We start from the raw sequence: 27,026 nt of genomic DNA, 5'->3' as shown, positions 1-27,026 counted from the left end.
CTGGCCCAACAGGGAAACAGCTATCTGTGATTGCCAGAGAGGTGCAGAGGTTTTGCGTCATTGCACCAACTGCTGTTTCCAGCATCACACCGCCGAGGTCACAAGCTGGATGTCCAGATGCTGCTGCCAGAACTGCTGACTTCAGTGCCATGCCCCTTATGCTAGAGCAATGCCAGCAAAATGGATCCCTGCCTACCATTGCCTCTCCCTTCATTTAATTCAGTTCTGATTTCACAATTCCATGTGTGCATCTCATTGGTAGAACCTAAATTACATCCAAAATCTGGGCCACAGTGACATCTGAGAAATGATGGTTTTAGCCCTCCAACATGTGTACTATGGAAGGGAATACTACAAAGAGTTGGAATAGATGTGGAATGATCCAGGCTATCATATCTTCCACAGGTTTGTTCATCTGCTCTTCAAGAAGAAGAGTGTTTTTTAACTGGTCATCTTTTTTTTTTTAACAGCATGATCAGTAGATGTAATAACGCTTTGCTCTACTAACAAATTTATCTAAGAAATAATGTCTGCCCAAATCAGATACAGGTATCTCCCATGGAATGCATGTATTCCTCAAAACACCTATGTCAGTATATTTTTGTGGATTAAATACTACATTCTCATCGATTTATAGCCTTTTTTAAGATGACACTTTTTAATTGATATTCAAGTTTTAGTGGCCCTTATTTAAATTTTTGATTACCATCTTCAAGCAATTAGTGATTTGTTAGTAAACAATTTAAAAGACTAGGTTGGGGTTGGGGTGGGTAAAAGGAAAACAGAAAATTGTAAAATAGCATACTACATACATTCTTTTAAATGTTTTCCACTTTTTTAAACCTAAGACACCCTGAAATTCACTCCAGATCAATGTATAGGAATCTTCCATATTCTTTTGTAAAGCTGTCGAATAGTCCATGTTGCAAATGGTGTATTTGTCTTAGACAAATTTAGATATACTTTGTAAACCAATCTGAAAATATTTTCCTTTTAATTGGTGAGGTTTATCCCAGTTAGAATTAATGATATAACTAAAATATTTAGTCTCTACCCCGTATTGTTTTGTATTGTATTTAATGTACTTCTGCTAATATATTTTTAGGTATTCTATTCCCTTTGTCTTAAGCATTTATTTTTTGTATTTAGAAAATGTGATATTGTTGTTTTAATGGTGATATTTATACTAATACCTTTTGTCATGTTCCTAAGCCTGATTTCCCTTACTTAACCTTCGACTATAGCTTTAATTCTTCCTATTACCTATATGGTAATTAATGAGCTTATTCTACTTTCCCCTTCCTGTCTCACTTATTGTCACCCTTTTTTTTTTAGTTGTGTTATTTCTATTTTATAAGAACATATAACATTCACATACTGCCCCCCTGCCTGCTTTGGTCTTAGATCTACAATTAAACATATTAAATACTCAACACCATGCCTTTGAGCTATCCCCAATCATCTCTTGATTTAATGAAGCTTATCCTCTAGGAGGTTCCACAAGAAGGTTTCTAAGTTCAGCATTTCTTGAATTCTTCATGCTTAGAATTGTTTTTCTACAGCTTTGATACTTGAAGAATAACTTCAGTGGACATCAAACCCTTAGTTTATGTTTTCTTTCCTTGAATTTTGTGACAATGCTGTTTCACTGTTGCTTTATGCTGTGTTCCTGTCCAAATTCCAAAACTAGCCTGATTTCCTTTGTTTCGTAAATGACTTGGTCTTTTTGCCTATCTCAAGATTTTCCTTAAGTCTAAAAGTTTTACTAGGATATGTCTCAGAGGTAACATTTACGGTCAGTTTTCCAGGTACACAGTAGGCCCTTCCAACATGTATATGTAAGTATATTTTTAAATTTCCACAATTGTTTTTATTGATTTAGTTTTAAATATTACTTCTATCATTTTCTTTGTACTTCCTTGGAGAGCACGATCACTTGTATGTTGGACTCTCTTTGCCTATCTTCTATATCTAATCCTTTCTCATCCATTTACTTTTTAAATTTGGTTTTCCTACTCCTGGCTATTTCCATGCCTCCCCTTCACGTTTTTCAGTCCATCTACCTATTCTCCCTTGAGTAAGCTGTAATTTCATCTTCGTCTCTGAAATTATAAAAAAAATTTTTCTCACCTGTTTCTCCTGAGTTTATTTGATCAACATGTCTCACATCTTCCACTTTTTTCTTTTCTGTTCTTTTTATGCTGTTGTTCTTCTCCATTCTAGGTTTTTGGATTTCTGATTCAGTGTTCTTTCATGTGTGAAAATACTTGTTTAATGATATTTAATGAATGCTGAAATGTATTTCAGTTGCCCCCTGCTTCATAGTTGTTTTCCAGTGGTGTGGGAGATGAGAAATGTTTTTACCGTGTGAAAAACTTTGATTTTTCACTTCTAATTTCCCTTTTAAAGTAGCTTTGTGTGGGTGTTACCTGACATTTTCTGTTCAATTTTAAATGTTTTGAATTTTCCTGAATCATAAATAACAGGTGTTTCTCCATGGGAAGAGACTGAGGTGAAGGTTTTAGGTGGATTAATGGTTCTTAGTTGGTACAGAAAAGCTGAGCTTCTTTAACAGATGTACCTTTGGGGATGTCTGATATTTCTTGGGACTTAATCATACTCTTTTATGTAAGGCACTTAATTTTTATATCTTGCTTGTTCCCTTAATTCCCTTTACCAATCAGCCTTCAAAGAAAACCTCCTTCGTTCCAAACTGCATCCTGGTACCCCAGAACTGGTGCCTTCTCAAGTTGGTCGCTTCTGGTCTCATAAACTTTCAAGCCTCTTCCATTTCATTCCCCAGTAGCTGGCACTCTCCTACACCAGGGTTCACATTGATTCTCAGTATTTACACTGAGAGTGGGATCCTTTGTTCAGAGGGTGATTTCATCTGTGCTTCACTCCTGCTAATACCCTCTCCCCTCTCCTGTTCCTGTACAGTCTCTACTTGACTCTGTCCTGGATTGGGATCCAGAGTTGACTCTGATGGTTTTGGATATTTATTTTCCCACTTACAAGTTCAAGTAAGTTTGTAGTATTCTCTGTCTCTTAGTTATGCTATAGGTATGAATTAGGGGTGTGTTTTCTTCTTCTTTTTGTTAATCTTAATATTTTCAGAAGATACAGGAGGAAGTTCAGATTTAGGTAGTTACCATAATCCTATAGGAACCTCGAATTCCCATTTGATATTTTTAAAGCTATTTAAATAGCATCATTCTCTAAATATGTAGTCCTAATATGCAGAAAAGTCCATGTATTTTTGTCCACTAATTGGTATTCAGGAAACTTGGTAAACTGTTATTGTAATAATTAATATATAGATTTTAGGAAGTTTTTTTAATACACACAATCACATCATCTGTGAATAATGACAACTTTGTATCTTCCTTTCCTTTCCAATCCTTTTATCTTTTGTATCTTTTCTTCTTGCTGCCTAAGGCTTTCAATAAACTGCTGAAGAGAACTTTTGATCAATGGCCTCTTTTCTTACACCTAGCAATGAAGAGAAAACTCTCAAAGTGTCACTGTTAAGTAGGATGTCTGTCCTTCATGTTTTTATCTAGGGTATTTTTAGTGTAATAGGATAGTGTGTAATTCTTAGTGAAATATATCCTCTTTTCCCAGAGATAATCATTAAAGCTCACAGCTAAGGATGAAAGAGTCCAAGTACCACCAGCTGTTGGGGCTATCCACCTCCTGCAGGGCTCACTGAGCACAACTCTAACTATTGAAAGTGAGCAATATCAAGTCATGTGGTATAAATATAAAACAACTTTATTTTTGCCAATAATTGTAACCAACATACTGTCTTGAGTTCCCCTTTTCTCTGGGCAATGAATTTCATTACAACATATTAATCTCTTCTTCAAAAACTTTAACATGCACTAGTTGCAGTTCCATTTTCATTTTTAAGACTCTATTCTGCTCATTAAAATACTTAATCTCACAATTAGAGAAAATTCTTTAAACACACAATAGGTGAGAATGTTCTTGCAGCAACACTATTCCTAGTCTTTGGTTCCCGACCCTTTCATTTGGGTTATCGTTGATACTACTGGAGAAAGAAGGGAGAAGGAAAACAAATATTTTGCTATGTGCTGCCAATGGCAAGATTACTCCTCTCTTCTTGTTTTGAGCACCCCCAAGTGCTTGCATCAAGCAGCATTCTTCTGGCACATAAGCATCCGCTCCTTACTGTAGCAGTCCCCAGAAAACTGGCAACCCCAATCCCACATACCCACCACAGCCCTCAACTCTGGAGCCTAATGGCATAGATAAGTCCATTCCCCCTAACTCTGGGGGCTTAGAACGTGAGGAACCACACCAGCATGCCAACTCTCTGATTCAGCTTTATCAGGACAGATGAGCAAGCTTAGCTGCTTGGCAGAGATCCTGCAGGACACTGGAGGTCATTTTCCCCTCTAGCAGACTTGCCCCAACTCTGTGATTCCTTTCCCTTGCCTTGAGAGACAGCAACCAGTTGGATACCCCTTCTCATCTCCCACAGAAAGGAGAATGAAGGCGATACCTTCTCTACATGAAAAATCACTCTCTGCAAAAAGCATAACCAGCTCACTTCCAGCCTCTGTCTTACATGACTTCAAAGAGGCGAAGCCAGGTTGAGAGGGCCTACCTCTGATGAAAAGGCACTCCTTAGCCATCCCTGTAGGGAAGTGGACAGCCCAACAGCTGATGGGCCCCCTAAACTTAAAATGTGGAGTAGGGAAACTCTTTTGTTCTCGCTTCAGGCTTTAGTTCTCAATTTCTGCAAAACAGATGCTCTTACTTGGCACCTCCTAACTTTACCATCTTAAGGCAGGTTTTTTTAATCTTTAACTTAATGGACTCTGTCTCTGTCCCAGGCTTACTTCAAACCATGAAAATGATAGATGCCACTGACCTGATTTTTTTTTTTTCATATCCACTTGACCATCTGACCAAAATCTGTAGTACAGAAAAACCATGTATCAAATATCTGTTAATGTTGAAACAAGTGAAACAAAAACCAGAGTTGTCACCATGAGGGCACGTTTATAAATAATGGCACCATGCCTGGTTCTCCATACGTAAGATGAAGCAGCTGAGCTGAAGCAGTCACTCAGCTATTTTAGGGCTGGCATACACAATCTGGAGAAAGTGAAAGCTGGTGGACCATCCACTTAAAGCAACCTATAACATTCATATTTATTATGCTGTGACTTCATTCTAATTTATTAATACTTTATCAATGCAACCTAAGAGAGTGACAACAAAATTTATGAGAAGATACATCCCCTCAGGACAGGAACCAATTCTCTTTCTTTCTTCCTCCTTCTTTCCATCTTTTCTACCTTCCTTACTCCCTTTATTATTTATCATTTCTTCCTTTCTTCTTTTGTTTCTCTCTACTATCGTCAGTGTATGGCACAGGCCTACCTAGCCCATCATAAGTCCTCAGTACATGTTTGTCACATTAAACAAAAATGAAATGTTCTATTTTACTTATTAGAAATAAATATGGTGCAGTAGGCACCACGGACATTGAACTGTCCTCAACCTCCTAATAACTGTCTGGGGGGTTGCACCGAAATCTACAGCAGCCCCTTCCTAAAGTTACGCTGTCTTTGTGCACTGCTAATCTGGCTTCCTGACTGACAGACCGCTTCATTCTGCCACCACAATCTCTTATCAGTTCTATAGGCATATTGGAAGGAAATAAATCTGCCCCACGATACACAATGTCATATTTCTCCCTTTCCTACTTTTTCATCTTTCTTCTCTCACAGCCAAAGAATTGGGCCTCCAAAGTCCTCTCAGCCCCTGCAGTCCTCCAATTCTGTTACTTCCCCAGATGCAATTCCACTTCATAATCACATACCCCGTATCATATCTCTGTCTGGGGTTTACTGCAATCCTCTCTCTCCAATTCCCACACACACATCATGAGTTCCTTACTGCTACCACTGTTGGACCTACAGCACTCCATCTATGGAGTTATTTTGTGGGTTTAGGGCATTGTGGATTTTGAAGGAAGTAGTACCCAAGGCACAAATTGGTCAAGAAGCAGAAAGTCTGTTGTAAAAATAAGATCAATCATGTTTTTGAAAATTCTACATGAAGAATGACTCTCTGGTCCTTGAGGACGAACAAGAAACTGAGATCCAATTCTGCAGGAATTAGGAAAGAAAGTGACAACCAAACAACAAACATACTCAATACCAGAGACAGAGCAAAAGGAGAGGAGGGACTGATTGGGACTGAAACCTAGAAACAAAAAAAAATTTGTGAAGAAAATAGGAAGTGATTGAAAACAGAAGATTCTTGACCAACTGGGGTGTAGAATAGGACTGAATGAGAAACAACGGAAGATGAACAAGAGAATGGGGAGCGGGAAGGAGGCTCGGGAACTAAGACACAACACCTCAGTCTCCCAGGTGAGTCATAATGCAATGGCTTCTACCTAATGTCGCTGAGCTCTGCCATCTCATCCTCTCTGACTCGATAACACCCCCAAATCAATTCCCCTCTTCCACCTGGAGACCCTTGGTTGCCATTCTGCCCTGGTCTGACCTTTGTTGTGGCCTTAGAAAACATCTTTGTAATGGCCAACTGGGATAATAGCTGCATTTTGTGGTCATGAAATTGATTCATCTCACTAGTATTTATCAAATATGTGTACTCTGCTGACTGCATCCTGGACCATTCACAGGACCTAAGAAAATCAAAAGCAAAATAAAAATAAAGTTTTATACACATTAAAGCTCAATCTTTAAAAAATTAAAACTGGTGCTTAGAAAAGCTGAAAAGTGTTTGTACTTTGGTATTGATGTTCTGTGTGCCAAGCCTAATTTTTTTCATGGAAATTCATGGTATAATTACAAACAACTGTCACTTGTCATTATAACAAAATAGCTTCCATTGATGGTTAGTTGCCATTGTGTTTCCTTAGTTCTAGCATTTTGAAAAAAGAAAGAGTAAAAAAAAAGGAAATGGCTAAAACTCCATAAAAGTAACATTTGGTTTTAAAGTTATAAAATTGTTGAGTCAAGATATTTTTAGTAAAATTAGTTCCATCAGTGTAAACCCAAATTCTGGCACATAAGCAGATGTGTGTGGCTATGCTCCAAATAATTGAAGAAAAAATTATTTCCATACCTGAACAGCCAAGCTACTCATAACTCCCTACTTCTCTTTTCATTTTCATCTTGACCGAGGTTGAGGTTTGCACTTCAACTCTCGTTTATTATCTCATTTTTCTTATGAACTCCAAACAAGAAGTAAATTATTGCAAAAATACCTAATTTGAAATTTGATGAAATTGACTTGAGGATGTAGGTTTCTTTCTTAATATTAATAGGGTTCTTGAACTTTTTTTTAAGATGCCATGAAAAAACAGAAACCATTCACTGAGTTTACAAATCAGAAGCACAATGCATGATTTTTAACTTCAGAGAGCTTTAATATAGTTGGAAATACCAGACAAGCACATGTGATAAACCAGTTATATTGTTAACAATAAATTGTATGATAGAGTATGTGTACATTTTATATGTTCACAGAAATAAAGATAGTTAAGGTTTGTGGTAATGTTGGAAGCATTCATGTAGATATAGAACTTAAACTGAACCTCAAATGTTGTAGAATTTGTTCTGGGTACGTAGAGCTAGGTATATCTTGTCTTTTACCAGAAAGGAAAAAAATTAGATTCCCTTGATGAGAGAAAGAAATAATATAGAGACGATTTGTGTCATTACTGAACAAAGCTAGGAGCCACAACAGTTGGGATACATTAGGATACTATTTTCTTCCCTCTATTTGACCTTCAGTGACTTAATCACAAAGGTTCTGTGAAACAACCTGCACAACCTCACTCTCCACTAGTTAAGAGAGAACTGGTGAGAAAGAAAGATTACCTATAAAGTTCTTAAAGAAAATGGTCTAATGCAGGGATACTGTGCCAGTCAAAACATTTCAGAAACCTCAAAAGATTACAGAGCTCTAATTCCCAAGAAGTTACCTTCATTTCCTCTGCAAATCTTGCCCTTAAATTTTCTGTACACCATGTTGTATAGTCATTCCAAAGAAATCTGCCTGATTTGGCCCAATTCTGAAAGAAAGCCCCCATCACTTCAGCTAAGTGGAAAACTGAAGCGATTATGAGGATAATTCAGTTGCGATCGTGAGGTGGTAAGTCACTCCAGGCAAGTCTGGGCAGTGACGGGAAAGAAGTAGGCAGAAGTGTTCACACTCTCCAAAGGAGATAATCAAGCTGGTAGAACGTAATAAATTGCTTTCAGTAAACATTAGGGCCTTATTATCTTCTAATTTCATGCAGAAGGTATTTTTATTGTGTACTTAATCCTGTTATAAGTGCCTACACCTGAGCTCCCAATCAAATCTTTATTCTCACATGCACAGAAGGAAGAGAAAAAGAAAACACAATCTGTCTTAGTTACTAATCAATATAAGAATGGTCTAAGGAAGAACAAAACCCTTGGGAAACCTTTCTAGAAACAGCCTCAACACTTCTAAGAATTTCACATTAAGGCAATTATTTGTAATTCTTCAGACAAATGTGAACTACCCAAAAGGGTGAAGGTGGGAGAGATAGAGACAGACAAAGTTTAGGATAAAAGACGTTAAGGAAAGAAAAAGAGAGACCTTCTGTGTGATTGAAAACATTCTCTAACCCCTTGCAAAAGTACATATTACCTTCCCTTCTATCCTAGAGGAGGTAAGCTGTCCCCCTCACCTGTGCCCTCACCTCATCCTACTCACCTCCTCAGGGCAGCATCCCATCAAATTCCTCCTCTCTCTCCCTTTTACTGGTCCTTTCCAATCAACATACAAATGGTGGCAAACAACTCTAAGCATTCATTTGCTTAATAAACTTGTTTATTGAAATAGGATACACATAGGGAAAAGAGCAAACATCGTAAGAGAAGAATTTTCAGAGTAAATGCACCTCTGTAAACTCCATCCATATCAACAAGTAGAATGTTACCAGCACCCTAGAAACCTCTATTGTTCCCCCACCAGGGAATTCCCTCTCTCAAAGATAGCCACTATCCTGACCTCTGACACCACTGGTTAATTTTGCCTATTTGACAGTTTTCTCTAAATTGAATTAATCCATATATTCTCTCGTGTCTGGCTTCTTGGACCAATATTATGTTTGTGAAAACTGTCCATGTTATGTCATGCATGTAGCTTTGCCCATTCATTCTCATTGCTGTATAGTATCCTACTGTATGAATAATCTACAAATTCATCCACGAGTGATAGAGATTTAATTTGTTTCCAGTGTGGACCTTCTATTAAATAGGAATTGTAAAATAGGGCTACCATGAACATTCTTAGCTGAACATATGTACCCATTTTGGGGGTGTATACCTGGGAGTAGCATTTCTGTATCACAGAGTGTGCATATATTCAGCTTTGGTAGATACTGTCAGTTTCCCAAAGTAAATGGATCTAGTTACTCTCTCAGCAGCAATATAGGAGAGATCCAGTTGTCCCATATCCTCTCCAAAACTTGGTATTTTCAATTTTGTTGGTAGTGGTGGTTATTCCGGCACAGGTGTAAAGATATCTAATTGTGGTTTTAATTTACATTTACCTGATGAGTAATGACATTGACCAACTTTTCCTAGGTTAACTGGCCATTCAGATAGGAAGGATCTGTTCAAGTGCTTTGTCCATGTTTCTATTTGGGGTGCCTATTTCCTGTTTCTCTTTATGTATTGTGGATATGTTTCTCCTGATTTCTCTCTCTGTCCCTTTCATATATATATATATATGCATATATATATATATGCATATATATACTTACATAATATAAATATATTTTATGTATAAATTCTTATATATTCTTATATAGTTTATAATATATAAATACATTAATATATATGCATACATAGTATATATTATACCTAAATAAAAGATCTATGCTGTAACTTGTCTTTAAATACCCTAAATAGTGTCCTTTGGTAAACAGAAGTGTTCCACTTTCATGGGGTCCAATTTACCACATTTTTCCTTCATGTTTAGTGGTTTTGTGTTCTGTTTAAGACCTCTTTTTTACCTACTGTAATGTCAAGAAAATATTGCTCTGTTTTATTCCAGAAACTTTGGTTTAATTTAAGTGGCTTAAATCTCCCTCTGGCTATAATTCCCACTCCTTTCCTTCACAGTAACTTCACAAAATACTGTCTATATTTCCCATCTTCTCTTCTTCAGAAATAATCTGACTTCTGACTGCCCCTGTCCATCCTCACTACTCCAGTGAAGGTATTTTCTCCGTGCTTAATCCATATCTCCCTAACTGCCAAAGGGAAATTTTTCCATTCCTGTCTTAGTCACTTGACTGTAGCATTTGATGCTGTTGACTAGGCCCTTCTTCTCAAAGTTTCTCCTTAAAAATTTCAGGATTCCATTTCATCCATATTTTACAACTACCTCAGTTCATTCCTTCTCAGTCTTCTTCATGGGCTCCTTCTCCTCTAATTATGTTTTAAACATAAAACTACAACATGCACGAAATTCTACTGTGTACCAGACACCATGCTAAATCCTGGAAATACGGTGGTGAGCAAAAACATATGGTTCCTGATGTCATGGAGCTTAGTATCTGGTGGCAGACACACACATTAATCAAATAATTACCATGATGAATATTTAATTACAAACCGGGATCGTGGCTCGGAAGGAAACAAAGACTTATAGAAATGGCTCAGGAAACTGTGGCCTGTGGGCTAAATATGGCCCACTGACTGTATTTGTAAATAAAGTTATATTGAAATACAGGCATGTCTCTCTATTTACATATTGTGTATGGTTGCTTTCACACCAGAGCAACAGAGTTGAGTAGTTGTGATAGAGACCACATGGCATGTGAAGCCTAAAATACTTATTATCTGGCCTTTTTCAGAAAAACGTTTACCACTCCTAGTCTATAATAAGACACATAACCCCGACTGGGCATATGCTGGCCAGGAAAGGCCTTCTTTCCTAGGGCACTGGCTCTCGGGTCTCAGGAATAGCAGGTATTTACTAGGCAAAGAGAGAAGGGTAAAGCTCTAAACAGAGAAATGCCATATGCGAAGGTCCTATATGGAAAGGAACATGGCACATTACAAGGAAATGAGAGAAACACGAGGCTGGGGAGAGAGCCGGGGAAAAGATCAAGCAACATCTTGTAATTCACATTAACAATGCTTGAGACTTTTTCTAATGGAATGTCATTAAGTACTTTTTAAGTAGAGCAGGGTAGGGAGGTTTTGGTCACGACTCTTTTTCTCCATCTCCTGGCTCTGGCTTCTTTGGTGTTGGTTTTGTTCTCACGCTATTCAAGGTAGCCCCCGACAACTCCTACATCAAGAACTCCTAGATCAACATCCTCCAGATTCAAGTCCAGAAGAAAAGAGAGATTCCTCCCACCACCACCAAGAGTTCAAATATGTCCTGTTTCTGCCTGTTTTCAGTCACATTCCCATCAATGAGCCAATGACTGAGGCCAGAGGAATGGAATTAGCCAACTGACTTATGCCTACTTACATGGCCACCGCTAGAGCTGATCACAGGATCAGCCTCAAGCATTTGCAATAAACGTTAGATAGATGTAGCAACCCAAAGGAAATATAGGGTACTTGTTCAAGGAGTAAGATGAATAAATGCTGCATGGCAAAACCAAAATATTCTCAACACAAGACACAAATGGGGATAATTTCTCCTCTCCCTGGGTGTGCTTGCTAAGAACATCTCATTCATACCTCTGTTTTCAACTACCACCTTTATAATAATCTATTTGTAAATATCTGTCTGTTTGTAGCCCTAAATGTTTTCCTGGTCTCCAGATCTGTTCATCCTGGTCTCCACTTGGATATGCTACAGGTTTAGTTTAATGAGAAAAAACAATTCATTATCTACCCATCAGACCTACTCCTCCTCCTGTGCTGTCTTGCCCAGATCAGAATCTAAAGAATTATTCTACAATCCGTCCTGAATCTTATCAAACTGTCTAATCAGTCACCAAGTGATGACATATCTCCCTCACTCGCTATTTAAAATTCTTCAGATGATTCTTGCCACCTCCAGAATAAAATCCAACCATCCTATGAAGACAGTCAAGATGCTTCCCAATGGCCCTGCTACCCCCTGAAAAAACACTCTACTCCTCAGTCTTTCACTCCTCCGCCCTTTTGCCCATACTTTTCCCTCTTTCTAAATCTTTCTAAACTGCCTGTTCTTCTTTCTTCCTTCTTCACGTGGCCAACTCTTGCTGGTTATTCAAGAATAAGCTTAATCCTCATTTTCCTTAGGAAACTTACAGAATCACTGTGAGTCTAGTGCTCTTCCTCTGTGCCCTCATAATACCCATGGCGCCCCCATGTCTCAAAACCTATCACGCTGCCACAGTTTATTCCTCTGTCTCTCAGAGTCTGCAAGCTCTCTGGAGGATAGGGATGTGTCTTATCTTTCTATGACCTAGTAAGTGTTTTGCACATACTAAACACTCAATAAACACTGGTCGGAGAATTCTACTCAGGTCAACTGGGGAAAGAAATTACACTTTTTGAAGAGAATTTCATTGATGGAAATAAAAACTTAAACATGGAAACGATATGGTAGTGATAGGGCAAGTTAATCTAAGTAAACAGTTCCTTAACATTTTTTAAAATCCTTTTTTGACCCTCTCTTCACCCCTCACCTCTTTTCTAGCATACGGTGTACATTCCCAGAGATGCAGAGCACAACTTCATGCTAAAGGAGTGTCTACTCTGATTTCCATAAAATGCCTCACTTAGTGCCCTGTACCCCAAAGGCACCCATTATTTACTAATTAGTGATCACAATCTTCAGGCAGACATACGATGCTAAAACTTATGGTAAGCACGCTCTAACATTTACTGTTGTAGTAATATAAGTAAATAACAGAAAGCAATTTATAGAACCACTCCCAGGTTTAAGGAAATTTCAATGGAGGTGGTTCCTGGAATTCCTTTGGTCTCAGGACTTTTAGGAGCTAATTTCCACTCATAACAAACACTTTTTTCTTATATTTTTTATTTCTTTCTATTTATGTTTCTTCTACAATTTAAATACAATTTCCTTTAGAATATTATATTTATTCAAGTATCGTATACCTCTATAAATTTAATTTTTCTACTATGTACTAGGCATACTTTCCCCTGCAGATACAATGGAGAACAAAATCAACCCCAGCTCTGCTCTTATAGTGCTTATGGTCTAAGGGGAAAACAAAGTCATGACACAAATAATCACACACACACAAACTGAAAAACAGAACACTGTGACATGTTTTGAAAATATTACCGGTATCTACAGCAAGCATCTGAGTTAATACAGGATGTAACTGAAGGCTCCCTAAAGAAAAGATGCTGGGACCGGGATCTGAAAATGAAGGCAGTTTGATTAGCTGAAGGGAAATGAGACTGGGAGAAAGCAGGGAACATTTCAAGCAGGAAAATGTCACGTGCAAAGGCTTTGAGACAGGAAGGAGCATGGTATATTCAGAGGACTACATAAAAACAAAATTAATCCTAAATTCACACTAAGCACAGTTTTTCAAAGATGGAAAGCAATAGGATTTAGAAGAGACACTGAATTGGAAATATATAAATATGAACTGAATCTTGGTTCTTCCTCTCAATTTGTTGGACGACTCTTAAAAACCAGTCTGAATTCACAGTGAAGATGGCGTCGGGCAGTGGGACAAAAAACTTGGACTTTCGCCGAAAGTGGGCCAAAGATGAATATGAGAAGCTCACTGAGAAGAGGCTCACGGAAGAGAGAGAAAAGAAGGATGGAAAACCAGTGCAGCCAGTCACGTGAGAGCTTCTCCGGCATCAGGACTCCAAGGTGGACCTGGAATCCAAACTTGGGAAGACAACCATCATTACCAAGACCACCCCACAGTCTGAGATGGGAGGATACTATTGCAATGTCTGTGACTGTGTGGTGAAAGACTCCATCAGCTTCCTGGATCACATTAATGGAAAGAAACATCAGCGAAACCTGGGCATGTCTATGCGTGTGGAACGTTCCACTTTGGATCAGGTGAAGAAACGTTTTGAAGTCCACAAGAAGAAAATGAAGAGAAGCAGAAGGATTATGATTTTGAGGAAAGGATGAAGGAACTCAGAGGAGGAAAAGGCCAAAGCCTACAAGAAAGAGAAACAGAAGGAGAAGAAAAGGAGGGCTGAGGAGGACTTGACATTTGAGGAGGATGATGAGATGGCAGCTGCGATGGGCTTCCCTGGCTTTGGCTCCACCAAGAAGAGTTACTGAGGCTTTCTATGCTTGGCTTTTTGCCAGGCCTAACTTGGTGTGTGTGCACGTCATCTTTGGGGGGTACTGGGGAAAGTCCTTAAGACTGGCAGTGGGGAGGGCTAGAGGGTGGGTGTCTGTGGTTTCCCTCTACCTTGGGAGGGAGCACAGGATGCAAAGGAATGTGGTGTGGCATGTTCCTTCAGCCTCAGTATTTCACTGGAGACAGAGGACCTCTGATCAGCTGAGTTCCCAATAAAGAAAAAACACCTCTTCTGGGAAAAAAAAAAAAAAAAAAGCACAGTCTTTGCGTACCTGCCTTTCCAAACGTGTAAAGTGGATTAAACTAAGTTTTTCACCGTAGTTCTCAGAGTATATTGCAATTCAAAAATTAATGGGAAACGATCTTGGACCAATGTCAAGTATTATTATTGACTATATTTTGTCCTCATGGATTTTTTTTAACTGAAAGTAACTTGGCAGAACTTTAGCTTTCCCATAACGTTCCTCATGCCAGCAAATATTCATAAACCAATATTAAAGATCTAGGGGATCTTTTACCTGACAGCCAATGTTTTCCTAATTTTATTTTATTATTTTTTTTTACTTTTTTAACATTTTTATTGGAGTATAATTGCTTAACAATGGTGTGTTAGTTTCTGCTTTATAACAAAGTGAATCAGTTATACATATACATATATCCCCATATCTCTTCCCTCTAGTGTCTCCCTCCCTCCCACCCTTCTAGCTGGTCACAAAGCACCGGGCTGATCTCCCTGTGCTATGAGACTGCTTCCCACTAGCTACCTAGTTTACATTTGGTAGTGTATATATGTCCATATATACACTATCACTCTCTCACATTGTCCCAGCTTACCCTTCCCTCTCCCCGTGTCCTCAAGTCCATTCTCTAGTAGGTCTGCATCTTTATTCCCGTCTTGCTCCTAGGTTCTTCATCAGCATTTTTTTTTTTTAGATTCCATTTATATGTGTTAGCATACAGTATTTGTTTTTCTCTTTCTGACTTACTTCACTCTGTGTGACAGACTCTAGGTCCATCCACCTCACTACAAATAACTCAATTTCGTTTCTTTTTGTGGCTGAGTAATATTCCATTGTATATATGCACCACATCTTCTTTATCCATTCATCTGTCAATGGACACTTAGGTTGCTTCCATGTCCTGGCTATTGTAAATAGAGCTGTAATGAACACTGTGGTACATGACTCTTTGTGAATTATGGTTTTCTCAGGGTATATGCCCAGTAGTGAGATTGCTGGGTTGTATGGTAGTTCTGTTTTTAGTTTTTTGGGGTTTTGTTGTTGTTGTTTTTTATTTTTGGCTGTGTTGTGTCTTCATTGCTGCACACAGGCTTTTCTCTGGATGTGGTGAGCAGGTGCTACTCTTCATTGTGGTGAGCAGGCTTCTCATTGTGGTGGTTTCTCCTGTTGCAGAGCATGGGCTCTACCCGCACGGGCTTCAGTAGTTGTGGCACTTAGGCTCAGTAGTTGTGGCTCGTGGGCTTAGTTGCTCCGCGGCATGTAGGATCTTCCCAGACCAGGGCTTGAACCCGTGTCTCCTGCATTGGCAGGCGGATTCTTAACCACTGCACCACCAGGGAAGCCCTCTATTTTTAGTTTTTTAAGGAATCTCCATACTGTTCTCCATAGTAGCTGTATCAATTTACATTCCCACCAACAGTGTATGAGGGTTCCCTTTTCTCCACACCCTCTCCAGCATTTATTGTTTCTAGATTTTTTGATGATGGCCATTCTGACTGGTGTGAGATGATACGCATTGCAGTTCTGATCTGCATTTCTCTAATGATTAGTGATGTTGAGTATCCTTTCATGTGTTTGTTGGCCATCTGTATATCCTCTTTGGAAAAAGGTCAATTTAGGTCTTCTGCCCATTTTTGGATTGGGTTGTTTGTTTTTTTGATATTGAGCTGCATGAGCTGCTTGTAAATTTTGGAGATTAATCCTTTGTCAGTTGCCTCATTTGCAAATATTTTCTCCCATTCTGAGGGTTGTCTTTTCATCTTGTTTATGGTTTCCTTTGCTGTGCAAAAGCTTTGGAGTTTCATTAGGTCCTATTTGTTTATTTTTATTTCCATTTCTCTAGGAGATGGGTGAAAAAGGATCTTGCTGTGATTTATGTTATAGAGTGTTCTGCCTATGTTTTCCTCTAAGAGTTTGATAGTGTCTGGCCTTACATTTTGGTCTTTAATCCATTTTGAGCTTATTTTTGTGTACGGTGTTAGGGAGTGTTCTAATTTCATTCTTTTACATGTAGCTATCCAGTTTTCCCAGCACCACTTATTGAAGAGGCTGTCTTTTCTACATTGTATATTCTTGCCTCCTTTATCAAAGATAAGGTGACCATATGTGTGTGGGTTTATCTATGGGCTTTCTATCCCGTTCCATTGATCTATATTTCTGTTTTTGTGCCAGTACCACACTGTCTTGATTACTGTAGCTTTGTAGTACAGGCTGAAGTCTGGGAGCCTGATTCCTCTAGCTCCATTTATCTTTCTCAAGATTGCTTTCGCTATTCGGGGTCTTTTGTGTTTCCATACAAATTGTAAAATTTTTTGTTCTAGTTCTGTGAAAAATGCCAGTGGTAGTTTGATAGGGATTGCACTGAATCTGTAGATTGCTTTGGGTAGTAGAGTCATTTTCACAATGTTGATTCTTTCAATCCAAGAACATGGTATATCTCTCCATCTATTTGTATCACCTTTAATTTCTTTCATCAGTGTCTTATAATTTTCTGCATACAGGTCTTTTGTCTCCTTAGGTAGGTTTATTCCTAGGTATTTTATTCTTTTTGTTGCAATGGTAAATGGGAGTGTTTTCTTAATTCCACTTTCAGATTTTTCATCATTAGTGTACAGGAATGCAAGAGATTTCTGTGCATTAATTTTATATCCTGCCTAATTTTTTTTAAATGGCCAATTGCTAACCATGTGACATGAGTAATCAACAGAATATAAGCATGAGTCCTGAAAAACTTAATCTGTTTCTTAGTGATGGAAATCGTAATTTGCTGAGAAACAAGGCTGAATAGTGGATACATACTGAATTGTGATTTGCAGGCTCTGCCATTTAAAGAAACAGAAAACCAATTCACTTAGGTGAAATTTAAAGGTAGAAAATCAGGTTTGGGTGGGGGAAAATACAGTGAGTTTACCTCCAGGCAAGTATAACTGGAAACCAATGGAGACCCAAATAGAATTTTCCAGGATAAAGTTAGAGAAGTAGCATTAGAGCTGCTTGAGAAGGCTGGACTGGAGTTAAAAGGTAGGAGTATAGGTAGAAGTTGTAACTTCAGGAGTGAAGGTATTGTCCATTCACTCATTTCAGATGAAGTACTCAAGTAAGTTCTAATTGCTCCTAGTCTGCTTTGAGTTACAATTTGTGCAGGTGGAAAAATAAAATTAATTAAATGCACTTCAAAACTGAATACCTAAATTAAACTCTTAAAAGAGCCAAAGGAATAAATGTTAAAATGGATAAAATACTTTTGAAGGCATTAGCGTGTTTCCGGTTTGGGTGAGGCTTTGTTTTGTGTAAGCATATGCCGTGCTGGTGGCAGCTGTCACTCTACAGTACACCGGGTGGGGATGTTGTAGCAACGAGCGTAAGTTACGCTGTTACGTCACTGCAGTAATGTCTATAGCCTTACAACCCGCACGACATTTCTGGGTAAAGGAAGTGAGAAAAAGTGGTCTCAACGGCAAATACAAGCCACAAGCACTTAAAAAAGTTTCGGGTTAGGGAAGCCACTACCTTAGACTTGCTCATTCTAGGCTTTTTGAATATATAACAAAATTTGTAGGCTCTTTGATACTGCTTCTAATTCTAAGTAGCCTCTTCTGAATGCATATTTTACTTGCTTAAATATAGGCACATTTACAGAATAGTCCACAGACTGGCACAACTAGTTTCAGTGTGTTAATTTCACTAATATTTCCTGAATTCATTTTATGCACGATGGACTGCTCCAGGTGTTGGGAACCAAAGCTAATTTCACAGCAGCCAAGGTTCTTGCCTCCATGCAGAATGTATTCTATGGAATTAGTTTTGTTTGTGAGGAAACTGAGTTTTAATATTCTGTATCTGAGGAGCATTTTATCTGAAACTTCAGAGTTGTTTAGAAGTACAATTTCTTAAAAACATTTAAGTACGTATTGATAATGATTACGTAGAACAATCAAGAAATGTTAAAATACTTTGCTCTTTAAGAGCTTTACGGAAAAAAGATATCTATTACTTTTATTTGGGGAAGGAGAGGAAATCTGTAACCCGCTGAGGATGAGTAAGATTTAATGAAATATCCTTTTCAGTCTTGACAACTACTTCTATTCCAAGAAACTATGTTACAACACATTTTCTCTTCAGTTATAGCTCTTCAACAGAGCTTTCAAGAGCCTGTCACACAGAGTTACACTGACATTTTCTTCTACTTAGGTATCTACTCAAGCTGACTCGAAGAACCCTGGGAGAATTTACACTTGAAAACAAGTTTGATCTACTAATGTAAACAAAACGCTACGGTTATTTATTTAGTTTTCTTCATTGTTCTACATTTTCCTCCCTGACCAAGACATTAAATTAAAATTCATATACAATCAATAGTATCTTACTTGGTTCCAAAACTGAAGGAATAACTTTTAATACTTAAGTTAACGTATCTTGGTTACCCAACTTATTTATTACAAAATGATTTTGTGATATTGTCTGAGATGAAGATTTCTCAATCATGGCTCTATTTACACCTTGGACCTAAGAATTTTTTGGTGTGTGTGTCTCTGTGCTGGGAAGCGGGGGCAGGGCTGGCTTGTGCCTTAGTAGGAATGTTTAGCAGCATCCCTGGCCTCTACTCATTAGGTGCCAGTAGCACCCCCCAGTTACAACAGCCAAAAAATTTCCAACATTGCCACTTATCCTCTGGGGAAGGGGGCCAAATTGCCTCTGACTGAGAACCATTATCCTAGATTAGAAGTCTCTACTTTGTTGATAAAGGTATAGTTCACAAAATCCACCAGTGACTGAAAACATAAGATTTTAGGGACATACGGAAAGTTTTGCCCCAATTTCATAGTTTGAGTATTAAAACTTATTTACTATTCTACTCATTGAAATTTATGTTGCATATTAATTATAGATGATTGCAGAAGAAGCCTGAAAAACTATTTAATTATAATTTATGGGAACTAATTTTCTGTATGGTATTAGCCTGTGAAAATGGTACACCAACACAATGTTGAAGGAAGGCGTTTTTTTAGCCTCTGAACAAAGAAAGAAACATTAGAGTGGAGATCTAAATATGAACAGCATGATTGGAGAATTATCGTTAGGTGCATTTGCTAACTAGTTGATTAAACTTTAATGTGTTTTATTGTGAGTGGGAAGTAATATTATATGAATAGTAATAAAAACAATTTATGTTCCTTCTTGCTTAAGAGCTTTGCTCTTGTTAAATGTGTAAAACGTAATGTGTAACTATAGAAACCTGCCATTTCCATTATTGGAATTTTTCTCATAAAGAGCAAAACTCATTAAACTTTTATTCTCTGTAAAGTTTCTGAAAGCCTAGCAGAGAAACCAAATCTTGCCCTCATAAAATTTGTTTTGCCAGGAAAGAACATATTTAAAGTAGTAGGAAATTGGGGAAAGAGGGTAAGGTAGGCACAGCAGTTTGGAAATCTGAAATATTTGTGTAAATATTTATATACATGTTTTGATCCAAGGAGTCTCAGTGCACTGTCCCAATGCTGAGGTTGCCAGCTCACACTACAGCTGGTGGTGGCTAAAATCAAATGTTAGGGACTATAGCAGAGTTGTCACCAAGAAAAATTAGCCAAACCCAGGCTCAGAATCTAAACACAAACTTAACAAAGCTCAGGAGTCTGTTTTAATTGGAAATACAACCCAAACTGAAACAGGAAAATGTGATCCACAGTATAGAAGGCATCTCCCTGCAGCATCCTCACCAACACCCTAATGTTCCCATAAAATTCTAAATTCATTTTTAATACTTACTTCCTCTGTGTATACATTTGACTACAGCCATGTTACCAATACCGAATAATAATAATAATGATGTAATGTCCAGAAGTAGAAAGAATTCACGCACTAAACGTATGTGTCTGTATGTCTCCTAATCCATCAGAATAAAAAAGACATTACAAACCAACTGCAAAACTATTTTCAAACTGGCTAAAGCCTATCTTGCTCAAAAGGAGGAAGAAAACATTTTCATGAAGTAAACCAAAGAGATTCCAGGCCTGGGGGCTCTGCGCAAGCTCTCTACGTATGGAAAGATTATTTAATAATCCCCCAGAGTCAAGTGAGACTGCCTTTATTTGACACCAAGACTGGGCGGCATTTGTGTGGACTAAGTAGTAGGACATGGGGGAAAGGCAGAAATTTAAAACTGTCAGTTTGCTTGTAAATTCCCTGAAACACTGGACAAAAACAGACAGCATGAACCACTTGCACCACGATACTTGTGGACATGTCCTCATCCTAAAGCCAATTCTCTCCTCTTATTTTATTACATTAAGCATTTTGCCAAGTAATTAAATTCTCCCATTATCTCATTCCTTGCATGCATTAAACAATGTGTCATTTGTTTTGGAATTATGCAATGACCCATGCCCCTTTATTCTCCTCAAAAATGACATTTGCCATAAAAAAGAACAAAATAATGCCATTTGCAGCAACATGGATGGACCTAGAGATTGTCATACTAAGTGAAGTAAGTCAGACAGAGAAAGACAAATATCATAAGATGTCACTTATATGTGGGATCTAAAAGAAAAAATGGTACAAATGAACTTATTTACAAAATAGAAATTGAGTCACAGATGTAGAAAACAAACTTATGGTTGCCGGGGCGGTGGGGGGAAGCGGGGTGGGGGGCTGGGGGGAGAGATAAATTGGGAGACTGGGATTGACATATACACACTACTATATATAAAATAGATAACTAGTAAGGACCTACTATACAGCACAGGGAACTCTACTCAATACTCCGTAATGGCCTATATGGGAAAATAATCTAAAAAAGAGTGGATATATGTATATGTATAACTGACACATGTTGCTGTACAGCAGAAACTAACACAACATTGTAAGTCTACTATACTCCAATAAAAAAATTTTTTAATGACTATATTTGGCTATTTCCCCTTTTGTCCATAAGAAAATGAAAACCCTAAAGCATTTTTTAAGTAATAAAAGGAGATGAACAGCAATTTCATATCATTAAAAGATCCAAAATATTTTCGTTAAAGCAGACATGCTGTTTTGGGTGTTTTCCCAGTTGGACTATTTTATTACTTTGCTACAGCTTGTCTAAGGAGTAAATAGTTTAAAAGTTTTGGTGGTGAAACAGAGATCCCCCCCCAACTAATTCACTGAGGAAGCCCTTTATTAAGAACACTGGAAGCGCCGTGTTGTACTACACATGTAAGTACCAAGAAGTAAAACAACTTCTCTGCAACATCAAGCTTTCCCCCTGTCCAGGTTAGTGTGATCTCCAAGCTTCACACTGCAAATCAAAGCCACTCAAGTATGTTGCCGTAGCCCCTGAAAAATGTCTTTTTGCCGCCATCTTAAAAGGGAACAAGAAAGGATTTGTCCTAAATTATTCCATCAGTGGCTCGCAAAGCACAATTTATACTTTCTCTTTAGAGAGATCTCAAATCACTGGATTCTCTGCTTCTTAGCAGTTCTGTTGCAAAGTTTATCAAGGTTGCAAAGTGAAATGAACAGTTATCTGTGGAAACCAACACTCTGTGCTCTTTCCCTAATATCTCAGATAGAAGAAGGATCATCTCTAAGTGCTTTGTCAGTTAAGGGAACACCAAAGAATGTTCTTATTAAAATTTCATTGAGGTGTTCTCCAAAGTTTCCAGAATGACATTTTCTAAATCTTATTTCAACAGAATTCTTTGTTTTTAATCCACTTTATTGCTTTCAATATAATCTGGAAATATTTTCACCAAATATTTGGATCATGAAGTATTTTGGGGGGAGGAGAAGAGTGCAAAATGCCCAGTAATGTTTTATATGATATCAGCCTAGTATAGACTCTCAGATGGAACTCATCTGACCCCAGAACAAGGAGCCCCAGAAGAGAAGTGGAATGGAGAGGTAAGACTTTTTTTTTCCAAGATCACATTTAGAGCATGACTTCAGGAACACAGATCTCCAGCCCTTCTTCCTGGCCACCCCATTTCCCCCTCTGTGCCAGGCAGGCTGCACACAGGGTTAGTAATGGGATAGGAGGGCCTTTGTATTTACCCTTCAATATTGTTTAGAGCGTGGTAATTAAAGCAAGATTGGTTTACATTCCTGAAGCAATCCTAGGGAGGGGAATTTTCAAACCCTGGAAATACATACTTAAATATTCTGAACTTAATCACACTGGGATTAATGTTGGCAGCAGATAAAATCAGTCCATACCACTTTTCTTGGAGGGAATGAAAACATTGGCATCGCTAGTCAAACTAATATATCTTTGGTCCTGAGTCACTGATTTACTTGAAGTCTGGAATATTTACATTGGGTGTATGAACAACATAAATGAAAAAGGAGTTGCATGTAGGGGCCAACAAACATCAATAATTTAATTACTTTCCTCCACGGCAGATAGAGAGAAATAACTTATGGGGCCACTGCAAACATTAAAGTAAGCTTTTCTCTCTTGGCTAATAAATCTGATGAGAATACCTCACCTTTGCCAGGGCAATATTCCTAGAAAAGCTTTCCTAAGCCCAGGTAAGTTTAGCCCTCCTTCAAATTTCGTGGTCTAATCGTGTGCAAAGCCTCCTCTATAATTCCACAATTCTCCAGTGAGGGACAGGGAAAAATACTTTTCCTTGGTCTGTAAAGAATGGAGGTTTAACCCAATGCAGGGGTTAGTCATGGAGGGTAATCTCCCAGCTCTTCCACTTAGCTATTTGTACACCACTATACAAAGTTTCTAATACCATCTCTGTCCTTGGGAACAGCTAAATGACTTTCCAAAGACCATAAACACCAGTTGGGGAAATCTGTATTCAGAGGAGTAAAAAAAAAAAAAAAAAAAATGGAAATGGATTTGAGAGGCATAATAACATCTGCTAGGTTTGGAAAATATGATTTTCCTCAAGTCATTTTATGTAATTCACATCCAAGCTTAGAATAATGTTCCAATTTATTAGGCTGTGTTGTGGTTCCAGCTATATTTTATTTTTAAACTGTAACCAGTTTTACATATAATTTTACTAATCTGTACAGAACTTTCTATCTCTTTTAATAAAAATTAAATAAATTTACTTTGGCACTTTTCAATGGAAAAAAATTATGAATAAGTTCTAATTGTAAAAGAGCAAATAGCTATTAAATAGCACATGGTTCAAATAGGATTGGGGATATCATGTGAGTTTGGAGCTGAATACTGAAGATCAGGTCTTGCGTTTCAAACACAAAAATACCCAAGAACCTTAGACCATCACCAAAACTATATGCCACATACATGTACTGCAGATAAATGGTTAATGAATGGTCTGCTCACATGGTTTCTGCCCTCCCAAACTGACCAGATGATAATGGAATAAATTTTACTTTTCAAGCTGTTCTGGGACCATGGAAAGAGGACATGGTGTGGAAACCACATTGCTGGGTTCCAGTTCCAGCTCACCCATCTAAGTGACCTTGGACAAGTGCAGGTCTCTCTGAGCCCTTCAGTTTCCTTACCTGTGAAATGTGAGTGGTAATATCTGGGGTGTTGGGAGAATCAAGTATATAAGCTATCATTAAGCTGCAGTCTATCAAAAGCAGTAAATCAATCATTCACTATTCAAGCAGACACTCAGAGACAAGAAATAAGCATTGATCCAAAATATTAACAGATGTACAAGAACGTTTCACAATATAAGAAGCCATACTTAGTAGAAAATCAATTACAGCTCCCTTCCTTCTTTCTCTGCCTTTAGATATTTTTGCCTGATCTACTGTCTGCATTGATACCAATGTCAGAGCTTTCAAAAATATGAAGACCCCTCAAAACTCAATGGTAAGGAAACAATCAACCCAATCTTAAATGGGCAAAAAGCTTAAACAGACCCTCACCTGAGAAGATATAGATGGATGGCAAATAAACACAAGAAAATCTGTTCAACATCACTAACGATTAGAAAAATGCAAGTTAGAATCAAAGTGAGATATCACTATATATCTACAAGAATGGCTAATTTTTTATTGAACTATTAAGTTTTGGGAGAATGCAGAGCAACTACACTTATACACTGCTGGTAAGAATGCAAAATAGGAAAGCTATTCTGAAAAAAAGGTTAGGCAGTTTCTTATAATTTTTCATGAAGTTGTATATATACTTAGAAGCAATCCCACTCTTTGATTTACTCTAGGGAAATGAAAACTCACATTCACAGGAAAATCTATACACGAGAATGTGTATAGTAGCTCTATTCATAATCACCAAAACGGAAAACATCCCAAATATCCTTCAGTACACAGTAGATTCATAAATAGTGGTACATCCATATAGTAGAATAATACTCAGCAATAACAAGAAACAAACTATTGACACACACCACAAAAGCATTATGCTGAGTGAAATAAGCCAGTCCCTACAAGTTATGTGCTCTATAATTCCATTTACAGTGCCTTCTCAAAAAGGAAAAAAAAAAGACTACAGTTATTGGAAACACATCAGTGGTTGTCAGGGGTTAGGTGTGGGTAACACTGTGACTCTAAGAGGGTAGCACAAGGGAGTTCTGGGGTGACAAAACTGTTCTGTAGCCTAATTGTGGTGAGTTACGTTAATCTATACACGCGTTAAGATGAACAGAACTGTACACAAGAAAATCCAATTATATGGTAGGAAATTTTTTTTAATAAAAGGTTAAAAGTATATTCTATATCATTCTACTATTCAAGACATTTTAAGATTCTTCATTTTATAAAAAATAAAATTAAGACTTCAAGGCGACCTTTCTTCCTTCATCTTCTATCATCTCTCTCATCTTCCCTCAGCATATAATTATCAGAGGCAGTTAATAAATATTTGTGGGATTTAAGTCTCAGATCTTCGGTTACATAATAATAAAATATATCTAACCTGAAAATTCAAATAGATGTCTTGTCTACACAATTCTAATTATTCAAACACTTGCAAATATCTGGATGGACATTTTTTTTCACTCCCTCTAAATATTCAGCACTTTACCAACTTTGGAGTCTTTGTATATTTCCAATTCCTAAAGGAAAAATAGTTTTTCATGTCAAATAAATGATTGCATTTATGCCTTTTGGTGTCAGCAAATTTGGTCAATATTTTCAGTTCAGTTTTCATGAATCATTTATCATTATATTTGAATATTCAGCTCCAGAAAAGTCACACTATACTAACTTATATTGATAACATTGCATCTCAATTTTTCTCTCCCTTTCTCTCCCTCTCTCCCACCCCACATACACCCACACATACACCCTCTAAGCTTGAACTACTGAAATCTCATTTAGGCTAACATTTGGAGGGATGCCTAACCTGGTCCTCCTCTTCTGTGTGAACTGTCACCAGCACCCATAGGTTTCAGTTGCAGCAGATAGCCATCTTTATATCCTGTGACTTTTCAAAGGTCTTTTAAAAAGTTATAACTAAGATGCTATGTATAGATTGGACCCATGAGTGACTACCAAAGAACGCTAAAGAGAAAAACTGACAACTGAACAGAAGTTGAGTACTCTATAAATTCAATATAACACATACACAATAATCTTGCTAAGATCAGAACTATATTTTAAAATTATGTTGATTGGCTCAGTAATCAATCAACTGGTAAGGGGAAATCTTGAAGTATAACGGGGTCCAGCAGGGACATATAGGGTATGAGAAAGTAGGAAATGTTCCCTACTGAAATCACACTCACCCACACATAACTTTGTTCTTGAGATGTTATTTGAGAGACTGGGCAGATAGCCTGATTCCAAAATACCCATCCCATCAACTTTCCAATACTTAAAATTCTACCAATTCCTTGTCCCTTTTAGTCTAGAGAAAAATAACTACATAAAAGAGGCATGGGCTTTGACTGCAATGCTGAAGTTAGGACATACGAACATTCAGAAGTCTGAAATAATTTATGAACAAATAAATATAAGATTCTATAGGAAAAGATCCACAGCAGTAGGAAATCAGAGAGAAGAGATGAGTGGAAGAATATTAAAAGGCTTTTTGGAGGAACTTAGACTGAGTTCTGATAACTACCATTCAGAGAAGAAAAGGGAGTTCCTCCTAAGTTGGAAAGATAGATCGAATGAAAGATGCTCTCAGGTCTGAGAGCAGAATTGTGAAGAGAAGCACATAACCCAGAAGAGGAGCCAGGACATTGTTTTAGACAAATGACTAAATTATCCTTGTTTCCTTTACCCGAAGTACTGGAATACGATGTTAAATACAGAAGTACATTACCAATGTAGCGTAAACAGATGTCTCACTTGAGTTTTAAAACTAAGACTAAATGGCTGTTTTCTGAAATACAGTCTGAATACCATTAAATGGACTAGAGGACATAATTTTTCCTCAAGCCCTAGGATCCTGGGAGGATTGATGTGCTATCTAATGTACATATTATTGGACAGAACACACACAGAATAAAAGACGAGAAAAGACAGAACACTTATTAAAAAAAAAGAATATATGTTGCCTGCCTGCTCTAAACAATAGTAATTTTAAATAT

At 37.6% G+C, this 27,026-nt stretch overlaps 1 long non-coding RNA gene and 1 pseudogene across 4 annotated transcripts in view; one reads left to right on the top strand and one right to left on the bottom strand.

Annotated features, from left to right (window-relative positions):
• Positions 1-27,026, bottom strand: part of LOC113623809 (uncharacterized) — a 576,501-nt gene that overhangs the window by 221,189 nt on the left and 328,286 nt on the right. The window lies entirely within an intron of this gene.
• Positions 13,695-14,289, top strand: LOC113623807 (zinc finger matrin-type protein 2 pseudogene; annotated as a pseudogene).

Source organism: Aethalodelphis obliquidens, unplaced genomic scaffold (genome assembly GCF_003676395.1).
Source record: "Aethalodelphis obliquidens isolate GAN/ISIS:26980383/991018 unplaced genomic scaffold, ASM367639v1 scaffold12, whole genome shotgun sequence".
In the NCBI taxonomy this organism is placed as follows: Eukaryota; Metazoa; Chordata; class Mammalia; order Artiodactyla; family Delphinidae; genus Aethalodelphis; species Aethalodelphis obliquidens.
The sequence above is the reverse complement of the archived record's forward strand: the minus strand, read 5'-3'. Positions and strand labels throughout refer to the sequence as shown.